At 42.1% G+C, this 20819-nt stretch overlaps 1 long non-coding RNA gene across 3 annotated transcripts in view; it reads left to right on the top strand.

The window, feature by feature from the left end:
- The window catches only part of LOC132652308 (uncharacterized), an 89813-nt gene that overhangs the window by 34258 nt on the left and 34736 nt on the right, over window positions 1-20819 (top strand). For 2 of the 3 annotated variants that reach the window (XR_009589805.1, XR_009589806.1), the window contains exons 1-2: window positions 12145-12333; window positions 18902-18998. This is a non-coding gene — a long non-coding RNA (uncharacterized LOC132652308). Of the gene's footprint in view, window positions 1-11506; window positions 11555-12144; window positions 12334-18901; window positions 18999-20819 lie in introns of those variants that run through there. The other variant, XR_009589807.1, reaches the window with a different exon arrangement.

The raw sequence follows: 20819 nt of genomic DNA, 5'->3' as shown, positions 1-20819 counted from the left end.
CATGTTAATCAAGAAGGGACGTCTCAGCAGATTGTCTTCACTGTACATAATTAAGCAATTCTGAATGCTCAGTGAAACTCAAATGGGATGGCACAGAGCCTGGTAATATGACAGTTAATGGGATGAGACTAGCACTTACTCTGCCTCTGTAATAAGCAAAGGCTTTTTGCTTTCCAACCCAGGGCAGGAAGAGAGGGAGGCAGTCACAAAGGATAACAGCAATGAGACTGGCGCTCCTTGGGCACCTCTCTCTGCCTTTGATGATTGGTTCCCGAAAGGAACGCATACCCTAACTGGAACAGATGACCTCCTAATTGTCCTTATTCAGTGGCTACGCTAAACGGAGGCTTTTACTTCTCTGGAGTCATGTGTTGGCGTGAAAACAGTCCCAGAAAATAGCTGGGAAGGCGTCCTCACACCTTTCCTCCTCTTTCTGTCTCCTGTAGACCTGTAAGCTAGCTGAAAAACGGCTTCAGTCCCACTTCCCTGGTGAGGAGGCTTAGAAACAAGGATGTTATTATTCCAGAGGACGGTTGACTTGAGCATTTGTCATAAAGGATCATTTGCTAGGTCTGTGGCTTTCCTCCCACGCAGACCCACAGCTCTGTACTCTTCTTAAAGAAGGAAGGAAATCGGGGAAGCTTGCACAATGAAGCAAAGAAATGCAGTGATACACGCCCGGCAGTTATTTTTAGCCACATAACCTAGCATTGCAAATTAAACACGCTGGTTGGCTCTGTCCACGGGAGAACTTCATGAGAAAAGCCTGTGCTGCATGAGCAGTGGGAATAACAGGAGTAATGTGGGCTTTAAATGATCCTGCGCAGGAGAAACATACCAGACTTTCATCTGAGACGCAACCAAGCAGAGCCCTGCGCCTGTACTCCATGTGGCGAAACATCCATGGGGGCAGAGACACAGGGGACACCGCCCACCCTACCCTTCCCCCTCCCCCAGGGGTTCAGGAGCCAGGGTCATTGATGGCTCAGAATTCTTTAGAACAGTGCTTCTCAACTTTCCCAGGTGAGGACATTTAATACAGATTTCCTTGAGACCATTTAATACAGTTCCTCATGTCGCAGTGACCTCCCCCAACCATAAAGTTATTTTCATTGCCGCTTCGTAACTGTGATTTTGCTACCGCGATGAATCGGAATGCAAATATCTGTGTTTTCAAAGGGTCTTAGGTGACCCCTGTGAAAGACTGGGTTCCTGCTCCCACCCCCTCCCCCGAAGAGGTCCTGACCCACAGGTTGAGAACCCCTGCTTTAGAATGTAACCATCCACCCAGCGATGCTGCGGAAGAGGGAAGAGGTTTAGGTTTTCAGGAGGGAGAATGGGGCGGGGCCCCCGACAGACTTGGCTTTACCAAAAAAGCTGTGGTTTGTGGTTTGGGTTTATATTCTGGGCTCTGCTACCAGCATCCTTGAGTTGGTCCTCCTACTATTTCTTGAAGAAGAAACTAGAGAAATCTTTCAGGGTCTTGAGGCTTTCAGATGCAAGGTAATCCTGTGAAGCTTGGTCAGCACCCCAAATTCTATTTCTTGGAGTATTATGTTCTTAGATTAGAGATAGCATCTGGCGCCCGGGTGTGTTTGCTCTAGATTTCGCTAGGAATGCGGGTGTTTTGCTTGGGCAATAGGCTGAAAACAGTGTGAAACCCTCTGTTTCTGAAAGGCAGGGCCTGGGGAACTGGAAGCCTTCGCTCCCTACCCGTAAGGATGGACATAAGTCCTTCCATTTACATCCATCCTATTTTCTCTCGGATTCAGAAGCCTTTTAATTTCAGCTGATATCTCAGCATATCTCATCTTGCTCCGAAACAGCAAACGGTGGCTTTAAATACACTCATGCATTTCAAGTGCTCACTCTCCAAAGAACATATATGTGTGTGTGTGTGGGTGAACGCGTGCACGAGCATTTGGGTGCGTATCTCCCCCCCGCCCCCATATCTCAGCAATTTTGCAGAGGGTTTTCTTTCTTCTTTCTGTCGCTTTAAAGCTTGAAAGAGCAAAGCAAATGTGAAGAGAATCCGGGAGCATTTTGTAATTCTTGAAAGGTTAATTGTACTATTTATAGACCAAACTGTAAAGCAAAAACCCTCGGCATGACCCTTCAGGGTCACCGTAGTAATAGCAACCTCAGGGGAGCCCTGACCAGTCATGAATTACTGTCTGTGATACTGAGAATGCTGACAGTTCAATCACAGCACTGTTTCAATAGAGAACTCCATATATTTAAAGCGCTGATACTGTTTTCCCTCTAAATGACAGCCTTGACAGATGGGCCGAAAGCGCCGCAGACGTTTGAACAAGGAAATAGAGAGGGAGCCTGCTGGAAGCTGGGCTTCATGCAGCCAGCCGAGAATGATGAATAGAGTGTGATTGTGTCTGACAGGTAGTAATATAACTATTCATTCACCACAGAACACCTGGAGCACACTATATTAAATGGTACAAGATGGAGAGATTCTGTGACAAGAATAGGAAGTGTGAATCCCAGGCAGAGTTTAGGTACAGCAATATAAAGGGTCAGGGGTCAAGCAATATAAACTGCCTGGGAGAAGGCTATAATTAAATGATTTGCTTACTAAAGTGTTTCTAATGTTTTGCTAACATGTTGCCAGGATCATTACTTCAGCATGTCTGAACGCTTCCAAAAAAAAAAAAAAAAAAAATCACCCACCTTCCTCCCCACCTTTCTTTCTCCTTGGCAACTCGGGTTGTTTTTTTTTTTTCCTCATCTGGTCGCATTCTCTCTGTCTGCTTATGCTTTTGCCTCCAAATGATAGTCTTGGAGAAGACAAGAGGAAGGTTGAGTGGCCAGAGGGCCGTCTTCCTGCTGGGAGTATGGCTCCCGGACCCAGTGAAGTTCTGCTTGGAGGACATGAAATGGTGGCAGGTTATCATGGGGTCCTATCACTTGGTGGCTTCTTTCAGGCGTGGGCTGGGGGGGGCAGATAGAGGAACAGTGGGCTTCAGAGAGGGAGGCGGGCTGTGTCTTCAGTCAAGATGCTACCGAGCAGCAAAAGAATTGTTCTGAAAGCCTTGGGCAGGGCTGGGGAGGGGGAGTGGTAAGGGGTATCAGAACACCTCCCTCCTTCTCCAAGCTTCTCCAATGCATGCCTGGCTAACTGTTCCCATACCTGTTTTTGAATTAATTTTCAACGCCGCCGTCTGACCTGACACATTCTGAAAGCTTCGTTTCTAGAAAGTGCCGGCCGAGCTGACACTCTCAGCACTGGCTTATCACGTTGTCTATGCGTGAACCGAGTTGTAGACCACACATACATGCAGAAGATAAGAGAGTACCAAGTTCCATGTGTGTGAGAAAACACACACATACATACTCCCCAGCAGGAGTCCCCCTGTCTCGGAGGTCGGGGTGGGGCCGGTTCGTTCTAAGATCCTTGGGAGGGAACACACTCAACAGTGGCTTTCCCGTGGGCACATGGTCATCAACTGCCACGTTAAATTAGTTTTGCTTGTCACTTTGTGTATTCACAGGATCCTGTGGGGCTTCTATCACTGGGCTGTTTGCAGGGTCCCTCTGGGACTGGGAGTCCGGTCACTTTTGTGGTTTTTTTTTTTTTTTTTTTTTTCCGAGTCCCATGTTTTCCCTCTGGTCTCTGAGGCTGATTTGCTTGCCACGAAGAAGTTCTGACAGCAAGCTCCCTGCTCTGTGAACCCGACTTTGCAATTTCAAATTTGCTTGGCTCATGAAAAATACATTGTAAATAGGTGTGTTCTTGTTTCTCAGACTGCTGCTGAGTTGAGACTCTTGAGTTAACACTTACAAAGGATTTTGCACAAGGCCTCTCTGATGAGCACTGAAAAGCAGACTCCAGCTCAAGTCCTCCCCACCCACCCCATGTACCCCCCAAATCTAATTCCTCACCTTCCTCATGCTTCCCTTTTCAATTGGTGTTTTAATTACTGTGGCCTAATGAGATATGGACATACCTATCTTAACGAACACCTACAGATATGTATATATTTTATCTTGTGAAAGAATATTGAACAGCTGGTAGCTCTATTCTAACCTCAAAAGAATGGATTTTTGGGAATTGGGCAAATGTGCAACCTCTTATTTTGGCAACTGTTCTACTATAATTGAAATAAAAGTTTTTCAGAGAATCTCATATTTTTTCAACCTCAGATAAGGTTGCTCTTACACATTAGATTTCCTGGGGACATTTGGTGCACCAGATTTTTCCAAGCACACAACCAAACATTTCTCATTCCTGTCTACCTTCTTTGAAAGTAAACTCCATTGACTGAATTGGGCACAGTCAGTATGTAGTCTTATATCTAAGGCATATCCTTTTTCCCCCTCTAGTTGAGAGCCTGCATGTTGCTAGTGCAGCAAAGAAAGGGAAAAGGGGCTGTTTTGCAAAATAAGCAAATTAGATTATTCAGTGTGTAAATAGGCACTTGCTCTCTCTTCCCATGTAAATCAGGAAAAGCAATTTGCTTATGTAGGGGAAAAAAAAACCTGCACTGCTGTTCACAACTCCCCTATCTTGGCTGGCATTGGGAGTTCATTATAGGCGAGAAAAAGAAATTTGCTAGCATCCATATGGCTGGAGACAGTAATTAACTAATTTGCTCCCATTTTCTACAGCTTAAACAAGGCACTATGAATGCTATTCTGTTGAGTAATTTGAAACCTTGTGTTGTATTCATATTAAGATAAGAATATGAGCAGCTGGGTTCTAGGTTCCTCAGTGTCCACTAAAAAGGAAACAACACACAACTTTGACCAGTAATTTATGATTTGTGTTTCAAGAGAGACAGACAGTGTATCACAAGGACAAACTGAGCTTTGGTTTCCTTTAGGGAACAGCAGGTCAAGGTTTTCAGGCTTAAATGGGGCAGCATTTGAAATGGGGAGCCGCACTGCTTCATTTGTGCACTGAAGAAAATTGCTAATTTTTAAGAACTGGTTTCATCTCCTGAGAGTAAACCAGAGATGTGGTTAAAATTAATATAAGCAATTTAGCAGTCTTGGACCCATGCTGATTAGGATTCCTTTAATCATCGCTAAGAGTGTGGAATTACAAAACAGTAGAGTTGAAAAAATCGATCGTCTCAGTCGGTTTTGTCCTGTTTTCTTATTCTACACACGGGCAAGCTCACAGTTCTGCATTACAGTGCTGCGTAACTGTAGTGGCTAGTTAGAGCAAGAACCCTGTTTGCTTCAGCTTAAATTAGGGCCTGTTTCCCTCACGGAGGCAGGAAAGAGGCGAGGCGTGAAAGCTGCCTGTAGAGGTGTTGCACAGGTCTGTGAGGGTCCCTGTGGCCTAAGGTTGAAATGGCTTTGAGTTTGTTTAAAATGTATTATGAGCAGATGTAGGAATGATTCATACATATTCTCCCCTATTATTCTCTTTTAAAAATGAGATCAAAGGTGGGCATTTCTTTTTTCATTTTACTCTTGTCTTCTATTAGTCAGGATGCAAGCCCCAAATAGGAAAGCAAAAGAAAATGCGAAGAGCATTCAAAAGCTCCCTGTGAGAGTTGTAGTCTCTAAATAGGGGGCCTTACAAGAAGGCAAATGAAAGAGAAGACAGGCAAAAAGAAGAGGAAGAAGGAAGTAAACAAGGAAAGGTCGGACAGGGATGAAACCCTAGAATAAGGAGGAAGTGTGTGCTCTCCTGTGCCCATGTACATGCGTGTGTGTGTGTGTGTGTGTGTGTGTGTGTGTGTGTTTGAGAGAGAGAGAGCACGAAGGAGGAGGCAACAGAGAAGACCTTTGTTCATGGGCAGATTCTCACGTTTGATGTTCTGAGCGTTATTTGACCAAACATTAGGACTTCGTCACACACTTCTGAATCAGTGGTACTCAAAGCCTTCCTTGACCCAGCTAGGACAGAACGCTCGGAAGCAAACCACAGTGCCCCCAGGCAGGATGAAGTCAGGTCTCTAGAAACAAACCAAGCACACAGCCACTAAAAGGGCAAAATCACATCTTCCCATAGTTTTAATTTATGGGGGATCGGCTGAAGGAAAAGCAAATTTAATGAGGCATTTTGCTTAACATTGTATTTGAAAGTGCAAATGGCATGCTTGTGACGGGGGAGGGAAGCGGAAACACAGGAAGGGAGCGAGAGCTGTGTTACAGCCTGTGGGCAAATGTTGGGCTCGGAGATGAAAAGCTGCATTTTGGAAGTGTTATTGATTGGAACTTTCTCCGCAAGCAGCATTTTAGGACATGTCTACAGGATTTAGCCCACACAATAGAGGCTGGCAGTCAGCGTGGCAGGATCTACCTTGCCTGGCCACCAGACTCCAGTTAGATGACGACCATGGCGAGCAGTGACTAGCTGGAGAGTCATTCGTCTTCCTCTGTACGTGACACAGTGTGGTGGTGTGTTTCGGATGCTCCACGCACACTGAATTAGGTCATCGCTGACGGCCTTAGCGAGTGTGTGTGCATCTCCACGTGACGGCGTCACCCTCTCTTTCCCTCTCCTTCCTCTCAAGCAGCATCTATTGTTCCAGATCCCATATTGTACAGGGATCTGAATTTATGCCCACGGATTATAAGCAAGGGACACCGCCACAGTCTGTAATCAGCTCATTAGCATTCTGCCCATGTGAGCCAGTGTGAGCACAGTGTTCAATGGCCTAATGTGACAGGTAATCATAAATTAGTATTTGCTTTAGAACAACAGCAGGGTACACAGCCTGCACTCTGAAGGAGAGCCGGCCTATGAGTGGTGCGGTTCTGTAATGAAGTGGGAACTCATTAAACAGATGCCACCTCCTTCACTGTGCCGCAGAAGCTGCAGACAGACCAAATGGAAGCGTTTCCACAGAGCACTGCAGTCAGCCAGGACAAGTTCAGGTTCATTAGCTGTGGCACAATCGACAGGCATTAGTCGGAGTAATAATGAAATAGTTGCCTGCTAATTTATCATTTTTACATTTGATAGTCCATTTGCATAATATGTGTCCCCACCCCATCCACGGTTACATTAAAATGCTGTCATCTGTGTGTGAGAAATGGAAATGCTATTTTTTTTTTTTTTTCTCTCCCTCAATGACTTGACTTCTCAGAAGTGGCCTGTCTTTGGTAGTCGGTTGCTAAGTCTTGCTGTTTGCTCAAACATTTTCCTTGGAAGCTGGTTCTGTATTATAATACATTGGCCCTGTGTCATTTTGACATACAATACTGAAGAGGCCACCCTCGGAAGAGCTACCAACCCAGCCCTAAACAACTAGGTGGTGCACTGGGTAAAACAGAAACTTCTCAGCCAGTATTGCCAATCTGCTGATAAGAATGAACTTTGCATGCAACCCTGCAATTTCAGTGTCAACAAACAAACAAACATACAAAAACCTCAGAACCATAGAGTGACAGTTAATTCTCAACAGAGGTTAGGAATAGCATCTCTGTGGGTTCTCCGGGGGTCCTGTTGCATGCTTTGCCTTTCTTGAGGGGTGCGGTTAGACCATCTCCTTTTTTCAGGGAAGGAGTTGTATGTAAAACCACTGCAAGGCAACAGATGTTGCTAGGCTTGGAAAATTTAGGCTTTCAAGAAAGAATTAGCTTTCAAGAAAGAATTAGAAAAAAAAAAGAGTCATGAGATTTGCACTCAAATGTCCTTATGGCCAAAGGGTTCAGAAGATGGGGAGTGGGGACGACTGAGGTGCAGGACTGGGCAGAAAAGCAAAAACAACAACAACAAAACCCTATACTAAAACTGGAGAGACACTTCGCTGCACTCTGGGTCCTGGCTCTGTTTGGCTTGGTTAATGATGTGGTGATAAATTATTCAGTGGAACAGCACAGGACAAGGACAATTTTCAGGGTTTTAATTAATTATCTTTCATTGTTATTGATATGAGTTCCCTTTATAATGCAAAACAAGATAAGGAGTGCTTTCTCTGTGTGTACTTGCTCTTCTTTCTGTGGAAGGGAACGAGTATCCGTAGCAGCCTAGACTCCGGAGGACCTTGAGAGGAAGAAACCAAGTGTGGGGCTAATGCCAAAGGTGAGGTTCCCTTATCTGCTAATGTTTGGTCAGAGTTAGACCACAGGTGGAGGTCACTATCCTTTCTCCCCTCTGCATCCTTGTCAAGACCATTTGGGTCCCTAATGCCTTTAGCAGCAAACGCTAAAGTATCCTGAGACTCTTGGAGTATAGCACACCACACCTACCTCGCTGCTACTTTCCGAGAGAAGGTGAAGACAGAAAAACATTAGTGGCCAATTAAAAACGAAGATGCATAAACTGAGAAGGGATGCGAAACACATTATGTTGCTGGCAGAGCAAGCAGAGGAGGCAAACTGCCATTCAGTGTGTTGGCAGGGGCCATTAGAACTTCCCCGCGAAGTCAAAACAGGCTTTGTGTAAGGAGTCACAGAACACACACATCGCCTCAGCTCTGTCAGCGGGTTTAGGACAGTGAGATATTAGTTTCTAACAATGTAAAATAACTCATGGTAGAGCTTGTTCACAGATTTCTATCTGTGCAGCAGCATTGTTGGGGTTTTACTGAGTATCTAGGGAAGCTACAAGTACGTGGAACCTTATCCTATGTCCTAGAAGTTGGATGCTACCAGGGCTGGCTAGTAGAGGCCGTCACTTCCCTGACCACAGTCATTAGGTCATTTTTGGGCACAGGACCCGACAGACAATTAGAACTTTCCTGAGAGACTTGCTAGAGTGTATGAAAAAGCACTCAGCTTCTAGGGACTGTTTGCTGGAAGGCTCTGAGCTTTGGGCAGTCTCCGACTTCAGGTGGAAAGAGCTTGTCTAAGACAGAATCTAGTGTGGAGAAATGCTGAAAAAGAGACAGCAGAGCGAAGCAGTGTTTCCCTTTCTTGCTTAAGCCATTTTGTATTTTCTAGTGCAAGTAACTAGGAGGATATTGTATATTTTTATTACCTACACCTTCATTTTATGGAGGAAACAGGTATTATTTGCAAAAAGGCATAGTCCATTAACTTGGGGTCTAGCTCTTCTTTTCTTTTGTACCAACATATCCCCAGTTAGTTCTGGAGTCTGAATGAGCCTTTTAAAATGGTAGTAGCTTACAATATTGAATACTAGCGTTTTTACAGAAATGCCAATCGCTAACTGTGTCCAGACTAGAGTGCCTGAAAAGCACATCTTTGGGTTCATTTTGAGAAAAGCAAATCTTCCTGGTCCTCATCTCTAATCTCGTTTCCAACCCCACAGACCCAGGGAAGCCACTCTATCTGCCCATAGCTCGTCTTTCCTTCAGGTTTCTTACCAAGATTGTTGCCTTGACCTCCAGCCTTGGCTTGTTTTACTAGTGTTTTGTTTCTTTATTACTAGATTTAAATTTCTTGGAGTAGTAATAATATCTGTACCTTCCTATTACGTAATCTTCAGACCCAACATAGAAACTAGAACAGTAAATACCTATGGGAGATTATGTGTGTGTGTGTGATACGTGTATATATTTATAAAGTTCTTCAATGGATCATCTATTCGTGTCGAACTTCAAGATTAAATTCATGAGGACGCCGCTGGTGTCTTCTTCCATTTTACATTTGTCAGCATCGTTTGAGTATGGTTAATAGTTACATTGTGTGGCTGGCAAAGGTGGATTAGTAGGGCAGTTGCCACCAAGGTTGATGACTAGAGTTCTGTCCCCAGGACACACGCGGTAGAAGGAGAGAACTGGCATTTGTGCCCCATACACAATAAATAAGTGTAATAAAATAATTCTATAATGACAGTACTGGTATTCCAATGGAACATTTAGTTAATGTGCAGCTGGGTGATCATCAGTTGAATGCCATCTCAGAAATAAGAAACTTAGAGTACTACTAACTAAGCCTGAGCCAGGGGGATATTCTAGGAAATGTGATTCGTATTGGCCTAGATGTTTTATCAATGAGTTCTTTAAAGGATGAATTCTAATAATTCAATTTTGTTGCCTAAGAAAAGGTATAATGTTTGAATTAGAGCTAAAGAATGCTTAGTGAACTGGTTGGTTGAAAGAAAGCATAAGTGTGTTTTCAACAGGCTTAACTCCAATAATTCAATAATTCTCAGTTTCCACTTGGAAAAATCTGACTAATACTGCCTTTTGTAGCCTGGGGATGTAGCTCAGTTTGTACAGTGCTTGCCCAGCTTGTACGAGGTCCTGTTTCAACCACAGCACTGTATAAGGCAGTTGGCACATGCTTAAAATCCCAGCATCTGGAGATGGAGGCAGGAGGGTCAGGAGTTCAAGGTCATCCTCAGCTATCTTGCAAGCTCATGGCCAGCCTAGACCCTGTCTCAAAAACAAAAACAAACAAACAAAGCTATTTTATAACCTCATGGAAGCCAGGAATGTAAGCAAGTTAGCCTTTAGTAATAACTTTAACTTTAACTTGGGGATAACTTATGAGGACAGGCCCTTGTCTTTCCTCATGCCTGTTTGCCACCAAGGGGAACTACGCAGCAGCAGGCATACATTGTGTCTCTGTTCTGAAAGCGTAGCTGGAAGCATGAAGTCCTGGAAAATTGCTCCTGAGCTCCTTACTGTGACTGTCTGTGTTGAATCAACTTGTTGGTTTAGTCCCTTATCTTTTTACATTCAGGACCCACCAATCCTTGGGTGGGATAAGGCCACAATAAGGGTAGTTTTAGGGCTGTGAATGCTATGGTAGGGGGTAATGAGCTGGCATAAAAAAACAAAAACAAACAACCTCCCCCCCCGAAGAACCCAAAAGAACCAGAGAAATCCAACTCATCATTATTGAGTGTGAAACACAGCACAACTCAAACTAAATAGAATAAGAAATTATTTTATCCTGACGGTCAAGGCATCCCCGTCATTGCCAAGTTTCTCCCAAGTGCTAATTTAGGGCTCCTTTGAAAGCATGGGAGCAGTAGAGCAAAGGTCAAGATTATTATTTCCAGTAGTTGTATGAGTGAAAATTTAGATATGCCTTCATCTTTCTTGGTCTGGTTCTGTATTTTCGTTTTCAATCATCCTCAAATGCTTTCTACAGAAATGGTATTTATTAGTGTCATAAATGGTACATAATGCAGTGATAAAGACCGTCTTTTGACATATGGAAACACTTAAGTAGCTGCCATTTACTCTGTAAGCCGTGAATTTGGTCATTGTTGCCAAATATCAATTAGGAGAGAGGCAGAACATCTCTCACTGCTCAGTTAGCAGCACTGAATCATGGCTACCATTTAATCTTTATTTGTTGGGGTTTAGTCTTACTGAAGGATTTTTTATGCCTACTTTGTAAACTTTCTACAGGAGAAATTTTAGGAGGAGAAAGTTTAGAAGTAGGCTTGGCTGAATGTATTTAGTAGCTGGTCAAGTGTTTCAGGTGTCAGAAGCTATATTTTATTTAAAACCCACCCTTTTTAGGAGAATCAAGAGAATATTAATTTACAGTGTACTATTTTGTGTATCACAGCATGTTTCAAAGTATGAAAGAAGCCACATACAAGATCAACCATTGCTGAGGACAGTTTCTCATGTGCAATCTAATATTTCCCTATGCTTTCACACAGATCACAAGTCACATTCACCTTCAATCTGTGTGGTACCCAGTGCTCATTGTAAGTATACAATTCACTTAGTAACCACGTGGCATGTATTTCTACTCTGAATTGAGCATTTTCAGTACTTTGAAGCATTCATGGTTACTGGAAGATGATCAGTTTTGTATTAACCAGATATAACGCTTACGCAATTAGCTTGAATTCCTGATTTTTTTCAATTGCAATCAATACAGTTTATGGATTTGCTTCATTTAACAGTATTATGTCTAGGCCAGTTAAAAAAAATAACTAAGACAACAATGTTGTTTAGTTACTACTTTATAGTGATTTTTAAGAAGAGAAGGGTTATCAATACCAAGCCTGAAAATAACCCAGATGATTTTGTTTATGGAAGCCATGTGCTGGTCCTCACCTTTAAAAACCCATCTGGTTGTTGAGTGTTGATGTTTTTTTCTGTTTGAATTCCAAATGCACACTAGGAACACTGAAGTCTGCATTCTTGCTTAACCACCTTTGCTTTGATGTTAAAGTACCGCTCCCTCTGTTTGCTTTCGGATGGTGTCTTGGATGTGAATACACTCCAGGAGAAAAATCAATGTCTCCATTTCTTTCACTCTACACTTTAGTATTGGACAAGTGCTGTAATGTCAATCCCTGTTCCTAAAATAAGCCACAAATTACCTGATGTCCTAGGAAAGAAGATGGGGCTTTTGGTCTTAAGATGTCATCTAAAGGGCCCTAGCCAATCAATTCCGGGCTACCCAATTTATCTGCCTTCAAAGGGTGAAGGACTGAGTTGAAGCTTTTCAGATTGGAATCTGTAGTTCCAGAGAAACGTGAGTATTCTGACCCTGAGGTCTCTGCTGCTAAGCCAGTCTTCTACCATCTGACAGTTCATATTTGTTGAATTTCATAACCTTGATCCTGGTCCTGTTTCCCAGTGAAATGTGTCATCATTTTTGTTTGTTCCTTAAATGCACAGCATATGTGGCAAAATAGATTTGCTTCTCAATAGGAGGCAAGCCGCAGGGATTCAGAAACATTTTTTTTTTTTTTACCGCAGTGTCGTCTGCAAGCAGCCTACATTAATAACTTTCACGTGGGCAAGCCTCTCTACATTCCAGTATAGGCCACTGGAGCAACAGCAGTTCTTGTGGTTGTGCAAGTACTGAGGTCCATTTCAGAAATGCTAGTCACGTAGTTCATTATGTAACCTCTTCTCTAATTATTGTGACCACTTGTCTGAATTTATGCATGCCTTTCACATTCCCTTGTTCAAACTCAAACTGCAATGCAACAGTGTTGTGGGTGGGCCCATTGGGAAATGGTTAGGCTATGACAGTTCTTTCTTTGTGAATGGTACTAAGTGCTATATAAAGGGCTATATACGGGATTCATCCTTCATTGCTTTTCTGCATTCGAATATGTGAGGAGCAGGAATTCGTTCTTTCTGGGGGATGCAGCACCCCCATGCCATTTTGGAAGCAGCCAGTCCCTCACTGAACTTGCCAGTGCTTTGGCCTTAGATGTCTAGACTAACAAACTAGGAAAAATTAATTCCCACTCTTTATAGATCACCTGTTATGTGACATCATCTTAAAACAGCACAAGCAGGCTGAAACATTGTTTACCTCATCTTGCTGCTGTTAGTTTAGTAGCGATCTTGTTGGTGTCAATAACCACAAATATTTTCAATCCTCACCTTGAAGCATCTCCCATGCAGTTATTACCTATAGTCTTTTGAGCCATCGCCTTCTAGTGCCACAACTCTGAAAATAATTTCCAGCCTATGGAAGGCCTACAATCAACTCCAACACCTTTTTCCATCTCAGTTTTCATCTTCACGAATCGTTGGTTCTGTAATCCACTCATAATGTTCTTAAACTTAGAGGAGGGAAAGGCTAAAGTCCGTTACTGAAGGAAGTCAGGACAAGAGCTCAAGCACAAACTTGAGTCAGATACCATAGGGGAATGCTGCCTGATGATTGTTCAAACTCATGCTTGGAGAGCTTCCTATATCTCTCAAGGCCAACTGCCCAGGAAGGGTGCTGCCCACAGTGGACTGATATGTTGCACATCACAAGCCAATCTGGTCTGAGCAATCCTGTTTTCTTATTTTGAGTTGACATTCAAGGCTAATAATGACATATTCTAGAGTCCTTTCAAGCTGTATTCTGAGAACTCCAAATATGGCTACTTAATCTCATACCTGTTCAGAGGACTATGACAAAACAACAAAACCGGAAAACAAGCAAACAAATAAAAACCTTCAATGCTTTGCTACCTATTCTCACTTTACTTTCATGCCGCCGACCTCAAGGTAAGGGCACATTACAACTTTCACCCTTCCATTGATCAGGCGGTCATTTATGCCCTCTTCGTTTGCCTCTAAGCTCCAACGAAGTCTCCTCATTTACCAGTCTATTTCATCTGAGAACACAGAAGCGTTACTATGGCATTACAGTCATGGCACCCGTACCTCTGAATTCCTCTTTTTACACCGTCAGTAGGGATTTCCCTTACCCAGTTTGTCATTTATAGACTATACTGGTCATTTGCTATGTCAGCCTTCCCCTATGCTTTGTCATCACCATTTCTCCCATCTTTCTACAGTATAATTTTCATTAGCACATACATATATATTTTGTAAATTTTTCCATGTTTGAAAAAAAAAAAACCCTCAATTCTCTTATCACCTTGAGGTTTTGACCCTTTCTTTGCTCCTTTGTGCACTAAAACTTCTGAAAACCTTTATCTCTATTCATTTCCAGGCCTTTCATGCCCTTTCTTTGGAACCCGAAGGATTGAGACATTGTCTCCTGGCATTCCCTCAAAGTTTACTTTTCAAGGTCACTGATCGCTTTCTTTACTTTCCTAAATTTGTTAGAAAGTCTGGGTCTTCAGTGTATTTGGCCCTTCATCAGTGGCATCAAAGCTATATTCCATTTGGCATCAAAGCTACATTCCATTCGGTTCTTCTGGATTCGAAGGAAAACAGCACAAAGAGGCTGAAACATCACCCTAATTCAGGCCATCTGTAGCTAGCAGAGATCTTGTCATTGTTTCTCTTCATCTCCGTAAACTTCCAACTATCTTGTGTGCTTCATGAAATTATGTGAAATCCCTCTCTTCTCTTTCAGTAGATTTTGTCCTGCTGAGTTTCTTTTTACTTAGTTTAGACACTGCTAAAGTACAGTTTTAGCTTTTCAGAATAATTGAGCACTTAAGACATAGCATCTTCAACCTATCACAGCCTCCTCACCCATACAGTTTCCATGTTAATACCTTGAATTGGTAGAATAATTTTTATAATCAATGAGCATGATGAACCTTAGTTTTTAATTTTCAGTTATGTCCATTGTAGGTTTAAAAATTTCAACAAACCTACTTTATTTAGGGTTCCTAAATGCTTCTACCTCCCTTCCACCCACTGACTAGAGGTAGGGGAGAAAGAAGTTTATTAGGTAAGGGGTTGTAGAGATTTTCAGAAGTAGTTCTTTGGGATGAGTCTACTCTTTGTTGTCTGGAGACCAGCAGTCCAGTCCAAAAGCCAACATCAAACAGCAACATGACTCAGCAGATTGGAACAAGTCAAGGAAAGACCCAAGACTCAATTGGATTGCCCTGAGAAGTTCTCTGGAACATTTCTATTTGCAGAGTGAAACGTCAGAAGAATGAAGACCAGCAAAGTGATGTCGATCCAAAAAGCATTGTCTCACTGTCTGTGGGCTTCTATGTATCTCCTCTCCTTAAAGGACACCCATGGATGTTTTCAGCTGGCCAAAGTCACCCCCCTTGCCTGAGACAGCCCTCATCAAAACATCAATAACCCTCTCACATAATACAATTGAAAAACATCACGGGCACAACTGAATCTTCAAAGAAACCAGAAACTTCCACCTCAGTTCACTTTCTGGGCTCTACAAGCTCTCCTCAATTCAGATGATTTCACTTCCAGTTTCTTTGTTCTTTAAAAGCAGTGTGAGTGTTTTATGTGTTTCATCGAATGCATAATTTTTTGGAATTTGAATTTTAGTCCTTCAGCGGCACGCAATCTGTGACGCGGCATGCTTTCTCTGTGTTCGATGGCACAGATGAGCTAAAATTCCCAGCCACCCATCTGATCCGTAGGGTCAACAGTGTGTGCTCTACCAGTGTACACTGTGTGAGCTGTGATGTTCAGGAGGTTAGGCATATCGATGTCGTGTCAACTAGAAATACCATGATTTGTTGGTATTACATCATTCTATGAATGAGGTACTACCTCATACTAAGTGTTTTGTAATGCCTAGTGATAGCCAGACAGTCAATTCTCCTATCTTTGCTCCGAGAATGGAGTCTTTTATCAGAAGATGAGCCAGCCAACACAGACTTCCCTGGTTTTGCAAGTTTGCTCCTTGATTACTTTGTCTCTGGTCAAAGGCAGCCTACTGCACTTGGGAGCTGGTGCCTTCGGAGCCCAGGCTGCTGCTGCTGCCTCCAGTTTTTCCTGGCTATTTGTGATGGCTAGTGTGTGGGGTGTGGGTGTGGGCGTGGGTGTGGGTGTAGGTTGTGCCTTCTTTTGGCTGCCATTCAAATAGGACTTAGTCCTGTCACATGGATCCCTAATTATGGTTTCCACAGAAGATTTTCTCTGCCCAAACCTATTTATCATTCTTGCCCTCAGTAACATCTGATCTTTCTATGGCTCCCATAATATTGCCCTGTCTAGGATGTCACAGAATTGGAATAATGGAGTCCTTTAAGTTTACCTTCCTTCATTTAATAATGTGCCTTTAAATTTCTTTCATGCTACCAAGTTGGTTGCTCATGACTGAGGCAGGAGGATGTTGGAGGCTAAGCTGGGCTAGATGGTAAGTCCCAGGCCAACCTGAGTTAGAGTGAGACCCTGTCTTATAAAAGAAAACAATAACAGGATCCTCCAAACAAAAAGTAATACTAAAAATGTTTTCTCCTTGTCTTTTTTCATGCTTTGATAACCCATTTCTTAATGTTAAAGAGTATTTCATTGTGATAGCCTTTCATTTTTTAAATCCACCGAACTTATTTAAAATATATCTTGGTCACTGCTAATTTGGCGTGATTATGAATAAATCCATGGCAAATAATTGTGTTCTGGCTTTTGTGTGATGTTACATCTCAATTTAACTGGTCAAAAGTCTAGGATTGTGCTGATGTTATAAGCCTCAACAGTATCATACTCTTGTCAGCATTTTGTTCAATCAATTTTAAGAATTTAACCATCTATTAACCATCTATTAAGTGTGCAGTACTTTATCCTCTCTGTTTTAATTTGGAATTATGTGATTACTCATGAAACCAAACACATTTTCATATTGGTGTTATTTCTATGTACTCATTTTATTTCTGAGTTTCTTGTTTTCCAATTATTGAATTTTAGGAGCTCTTTACATATTTTATTTACAAGCCCTTTATTAGATATAATTTATCAGTGTCTTTCTCCATTTTGGGATTATCTATGAATTGTTTTAAGTAGGTTTTGCAGAGTGGTTTTTAATTTCAATAAATTCCAACTTACAGATTTTTTTTCATAGAGCATGCTTTCAATATTGTGCCTAAAGTTTTATTTTTAAACCTTGACTTTCTTTCCTGTCATCCTCTAGAAGTTTTAATTTTTTGCTGTACATTCATCTATGATTTGTTTTGAGTTAAATTTCACAAATTGTGTATAACTGTTTCCTCTTCCCCTTCTTTTCTTCACTCCTTCCCCTTCATATGGACATCTACGTGTTGATCTAGATTCCATATACTTTTTGTTAGTTTGTATCTAAGTATTTAATTTTTGAATGGTGCGTTCACTTGTAGCACCAAGTCAACAATCGACAAGTATATTTTTAGCCAGTACCCTGCAGTGTAAGTTGACATGCTTATTAGTTTCAGGAGGTTTTATATTGCAGTTGTTTATTTCTTGGAATTTAATGCACAGACAATCATGTCATCTGTGACCAAAGGTAACTTGTTTCTTTTCTTTTTTTCCCATTTATTTATTTTTCTTTTCTTGTGACACCACCGAAGATGGGAGTGGTAAGAGGCATCCTTGCCTTAGTCCCTGTCCTAGTCCTTTCTGTTGCTCTGACAAACTCAACCAACAAGAGCAACTTGAGGAGGAAAGGGCTTATTCACCTTACATCTCACAGTCCATTGTTGAGGGAAGCCAAGACAGAAACTCAAGGCAGGAACCTAGAGGCAGGAGCTGATTGTACTGATTGACAATCAGTAGAAACACTGCTGATTGTTTTTCTTACAAGCCCATGTTCAGCTACTTTTCTTATACAGCAAGCTCCCACCTCTGCCCCGCTGCCTAAAGATGGTGCTTCCCAGTGAACTGGGTCCTACTGTATCAATTAGCAATTAAGAAAAGGTCATACAGACACTCCCACAGGCCAATCTGATGGAAGAAATGCTCCTGTTTCTTCTTCCCACATGTGTGAAATTGACAATCAAGCGTAGCTATAACAGTCTCAAACCTAGGGGGAAACAATCAGTTACATACCAATGATTATGTTCGTGATGGGCTTAAAAATATTGTATTTTTCTTAACTTTCTGAGAATTTCCCATAATGTACTTTGACTATAATAACCTCCTTCCCCTAACCCCTCCCCAAACTCCTTCTAGGTCCACCTCCATCTTTCTTCCTTCTTCAACTTTGTGTATCTCCTCTCTCTCTCTCTCTCTCTCTCTCTCTCTCTCTCTCTCTCAACCTACTGAGTCCAATTTGGGCTGTGTATGGATATGGGACCATCTATTGGAGCATAGTTGACCTACTAGGGGCCACATCCTTAAAGAAAACTGAATTCCCTCCCCGCAATGCCATCAACTCACTGTCAATAGCTTCTCACTTGGGGTGTGGGGTGGGAGCTGTGAGCTTCTCTTCTATTCATGGTAGAGATAAGCTTTTAAAGTAAATGTATTTTAAAATCAACTTTAAGGAGTTCTTTATTCCTCATTTCTTGAAAGTTTTTATTGGGAGTGTTTGGTGTTGTCAAATATCTTCCATATCTATTGATAAGGCTGTGTGTTCTTTTCTCTTGCTGTGTTGCATTGATATTTGAGTATTGAACCAAGCTTTCATATCACCTCCAAACTTAAGACTGAAAGCTTTTTATGATTTGGAAACTCCCCAACTTTTGTCTCCAGCCTAGACTTTTCCCCCCCATGCCTGTTATCATCTAACAGTTCCTAGACTCCAGGTCTCCTGTGGGGAGAATGAGAATGACCCACACAGGCTCACTTATTTGAATGTCTGGGTCAAGGTTGGTGGAACCACCTGAGAAAGGATAGGTGTTCTGGCCTTGTTGGGAGGAGGTGTGTCACTGGGCCTTGAGGCTTCAAAAGCCCGTACCACTTCCAGTTAGCTTTCTTTTTTTTTTTGTGCCTTCTAGATCTGCTTCTAGATCTCACCTATTGCTCCAGTGCCGTGCCTGCCTTCCTGCTGCGGTACCTCCCTCCATGAGGGTCATGGACCCACCCTCTGAAACCGTAAGTCCAAACTAAATGCTTCCTTCTTTAAGTTGCCTTGGCCCTGGTGGTTTTGTCATGGACATAAAACAGTAGCTAAGACGTTAACAAAAATCTTCTTCTGGTATGTTTCTCACCTCTGTAAATATAAACGGTTGTTATAAGACCTCTTCTAAAAGCAGTTCTTGGCTCTTCAATAATGGAGCCCAGGACTATATTCGCTAGCATTTCTGTGTCTTTGTGAAACGTTTTAGGGTGGAATTGGCACTCTGGGGGAGGGCAGGGACACAGAAAAAGCAGAGGCAGATGGTATGCCCGGACTCCAAAACTATTGTACTATGGCATTAACAACTGACAAAAGAGGAGCTGTGTAGAGACAGAAGGACTGCAGTATTACAGTCCCCGAGGGAGCATAAAGTTAAAAAATAGTAGTTTCTACCGTAAAGCCAAGAATCTGCTGTACACTGTGGATCCATTCGATTGCTTTGAGCAGGAATGTTCTGCATGAGACAGCTAGTGAAGGTAGCCTATGGCGAGACAACTATAATTAAGGAGACCATCTGTCTCCTAGGGCCATCCTAATTTATGCCTACTGCAGATCAACTATGTATTTATTTATTTGTTTGTGTTCCGTGCCTTTCATTTTCAGCACTGTCCCAATTTGAATCATATGCTGTTTTGTTACTTATTTATAACTCCTGGGATATTGGAGAACACTGGATAGCAGCTGAAGATGAGATTTATATATGGGAGATGTGTGGGGAAGCTTCAAACCATCTCCTTGCCCACTCTAGGCTCTCGGGCTGGTAGCTTGGAAGAAACAGGAGATTAACGTATACTATACTTTTCCAAGTACTAAAACCTAAGGGTATTTCAGTGGGTAGGGACTTGCTGTTGGCAAAAGAAAAAGATTAATTAGAGACAGCACATAATTGGAATGTTACTGAGTCTGAGAAAGTCAACCATATTGTGGAGAACTGAGCAATGGGAGGACATCCAGAAGGAGCCCCAGGCTCCATGCGAAGAATAGATTTGATAAAAAAAAAAAAAATGGGGATGAAGGGACAGCTACAGGAATTTCTGGTGTTGAGCATTTTTATTTCTTTCTGTTGCCTCTGGAAAGTTGTTCAAGCTTCACACATAAATATCATCTGAGAGGCCCGAGGAGTTTAAGAGTTTGAGAGCAAGAAACCTTGGCCTTTGTGTAGTGAGCTGAATTTTGGCAGTGAAAATATACACACCCTTTTTAAACAGAAGTTTTAAATTCTGGTGTATTTTTAGGTTTTCCTCTATTGTCCAATAGTCACATAATGGACATATAATACAATACGTAAATATAACACAAAATACACAGTATATAAAATAGAAATACACGTACAATATGTAGAAAGACAGAAGGATAAATGCATGTCAGGCATCGTTCACCTATAAACTATTACTTGCAGGTTAAGATGAGGTGATCACAAGTTCAGTGATATCCTTAGCCATATAGCAAGTTCAAGACCATCCTGGGCTACATGAGTTCTTTTCTCAAACTAAAACACAAAGCTCAAGTGCAAATATACAAATACATACTGATGTGTATAAGACACAAGCACGTGCATATTAATTACATGTCAACAGAGTTACCTTCTCAGTATGTTTGATAAGCCTTCTTCCGGAACACCACCGGTGTCACTAGACGGCACGTGCAAGGTGACAGCATTGAATGGCAACATTACAAGAACAAGTTACTTGAATGTGTTTTTGGTTGAGGTCAAGAAAGAGCCCTAAGTAGAGACAGAGGTGGAATTGTGGAAACTGGTGATCACTGAGGGATGAGAAGACCATCCCTTCTCCCTT

This window comes from Meriones unguiculatus, chromosome 2, assembly GCF_030254825.1.
Source record: "Meriones unguiculatus strain TT.TT164.6M chromosome 2, Bangor_MerUng_6.1, whole genome shotgun sequence".
Classification (NCBI taxonomy): Eukaryota; Metazoa; Chordata; class Mammalia; order Rodentia; family Muridae; genus Meriones; species Meriones unguiculatus.
Note: the sequence above shows the minus strand (reverse complement) of the source record. Positions and strands in the feature narration are given on the sequence as shown.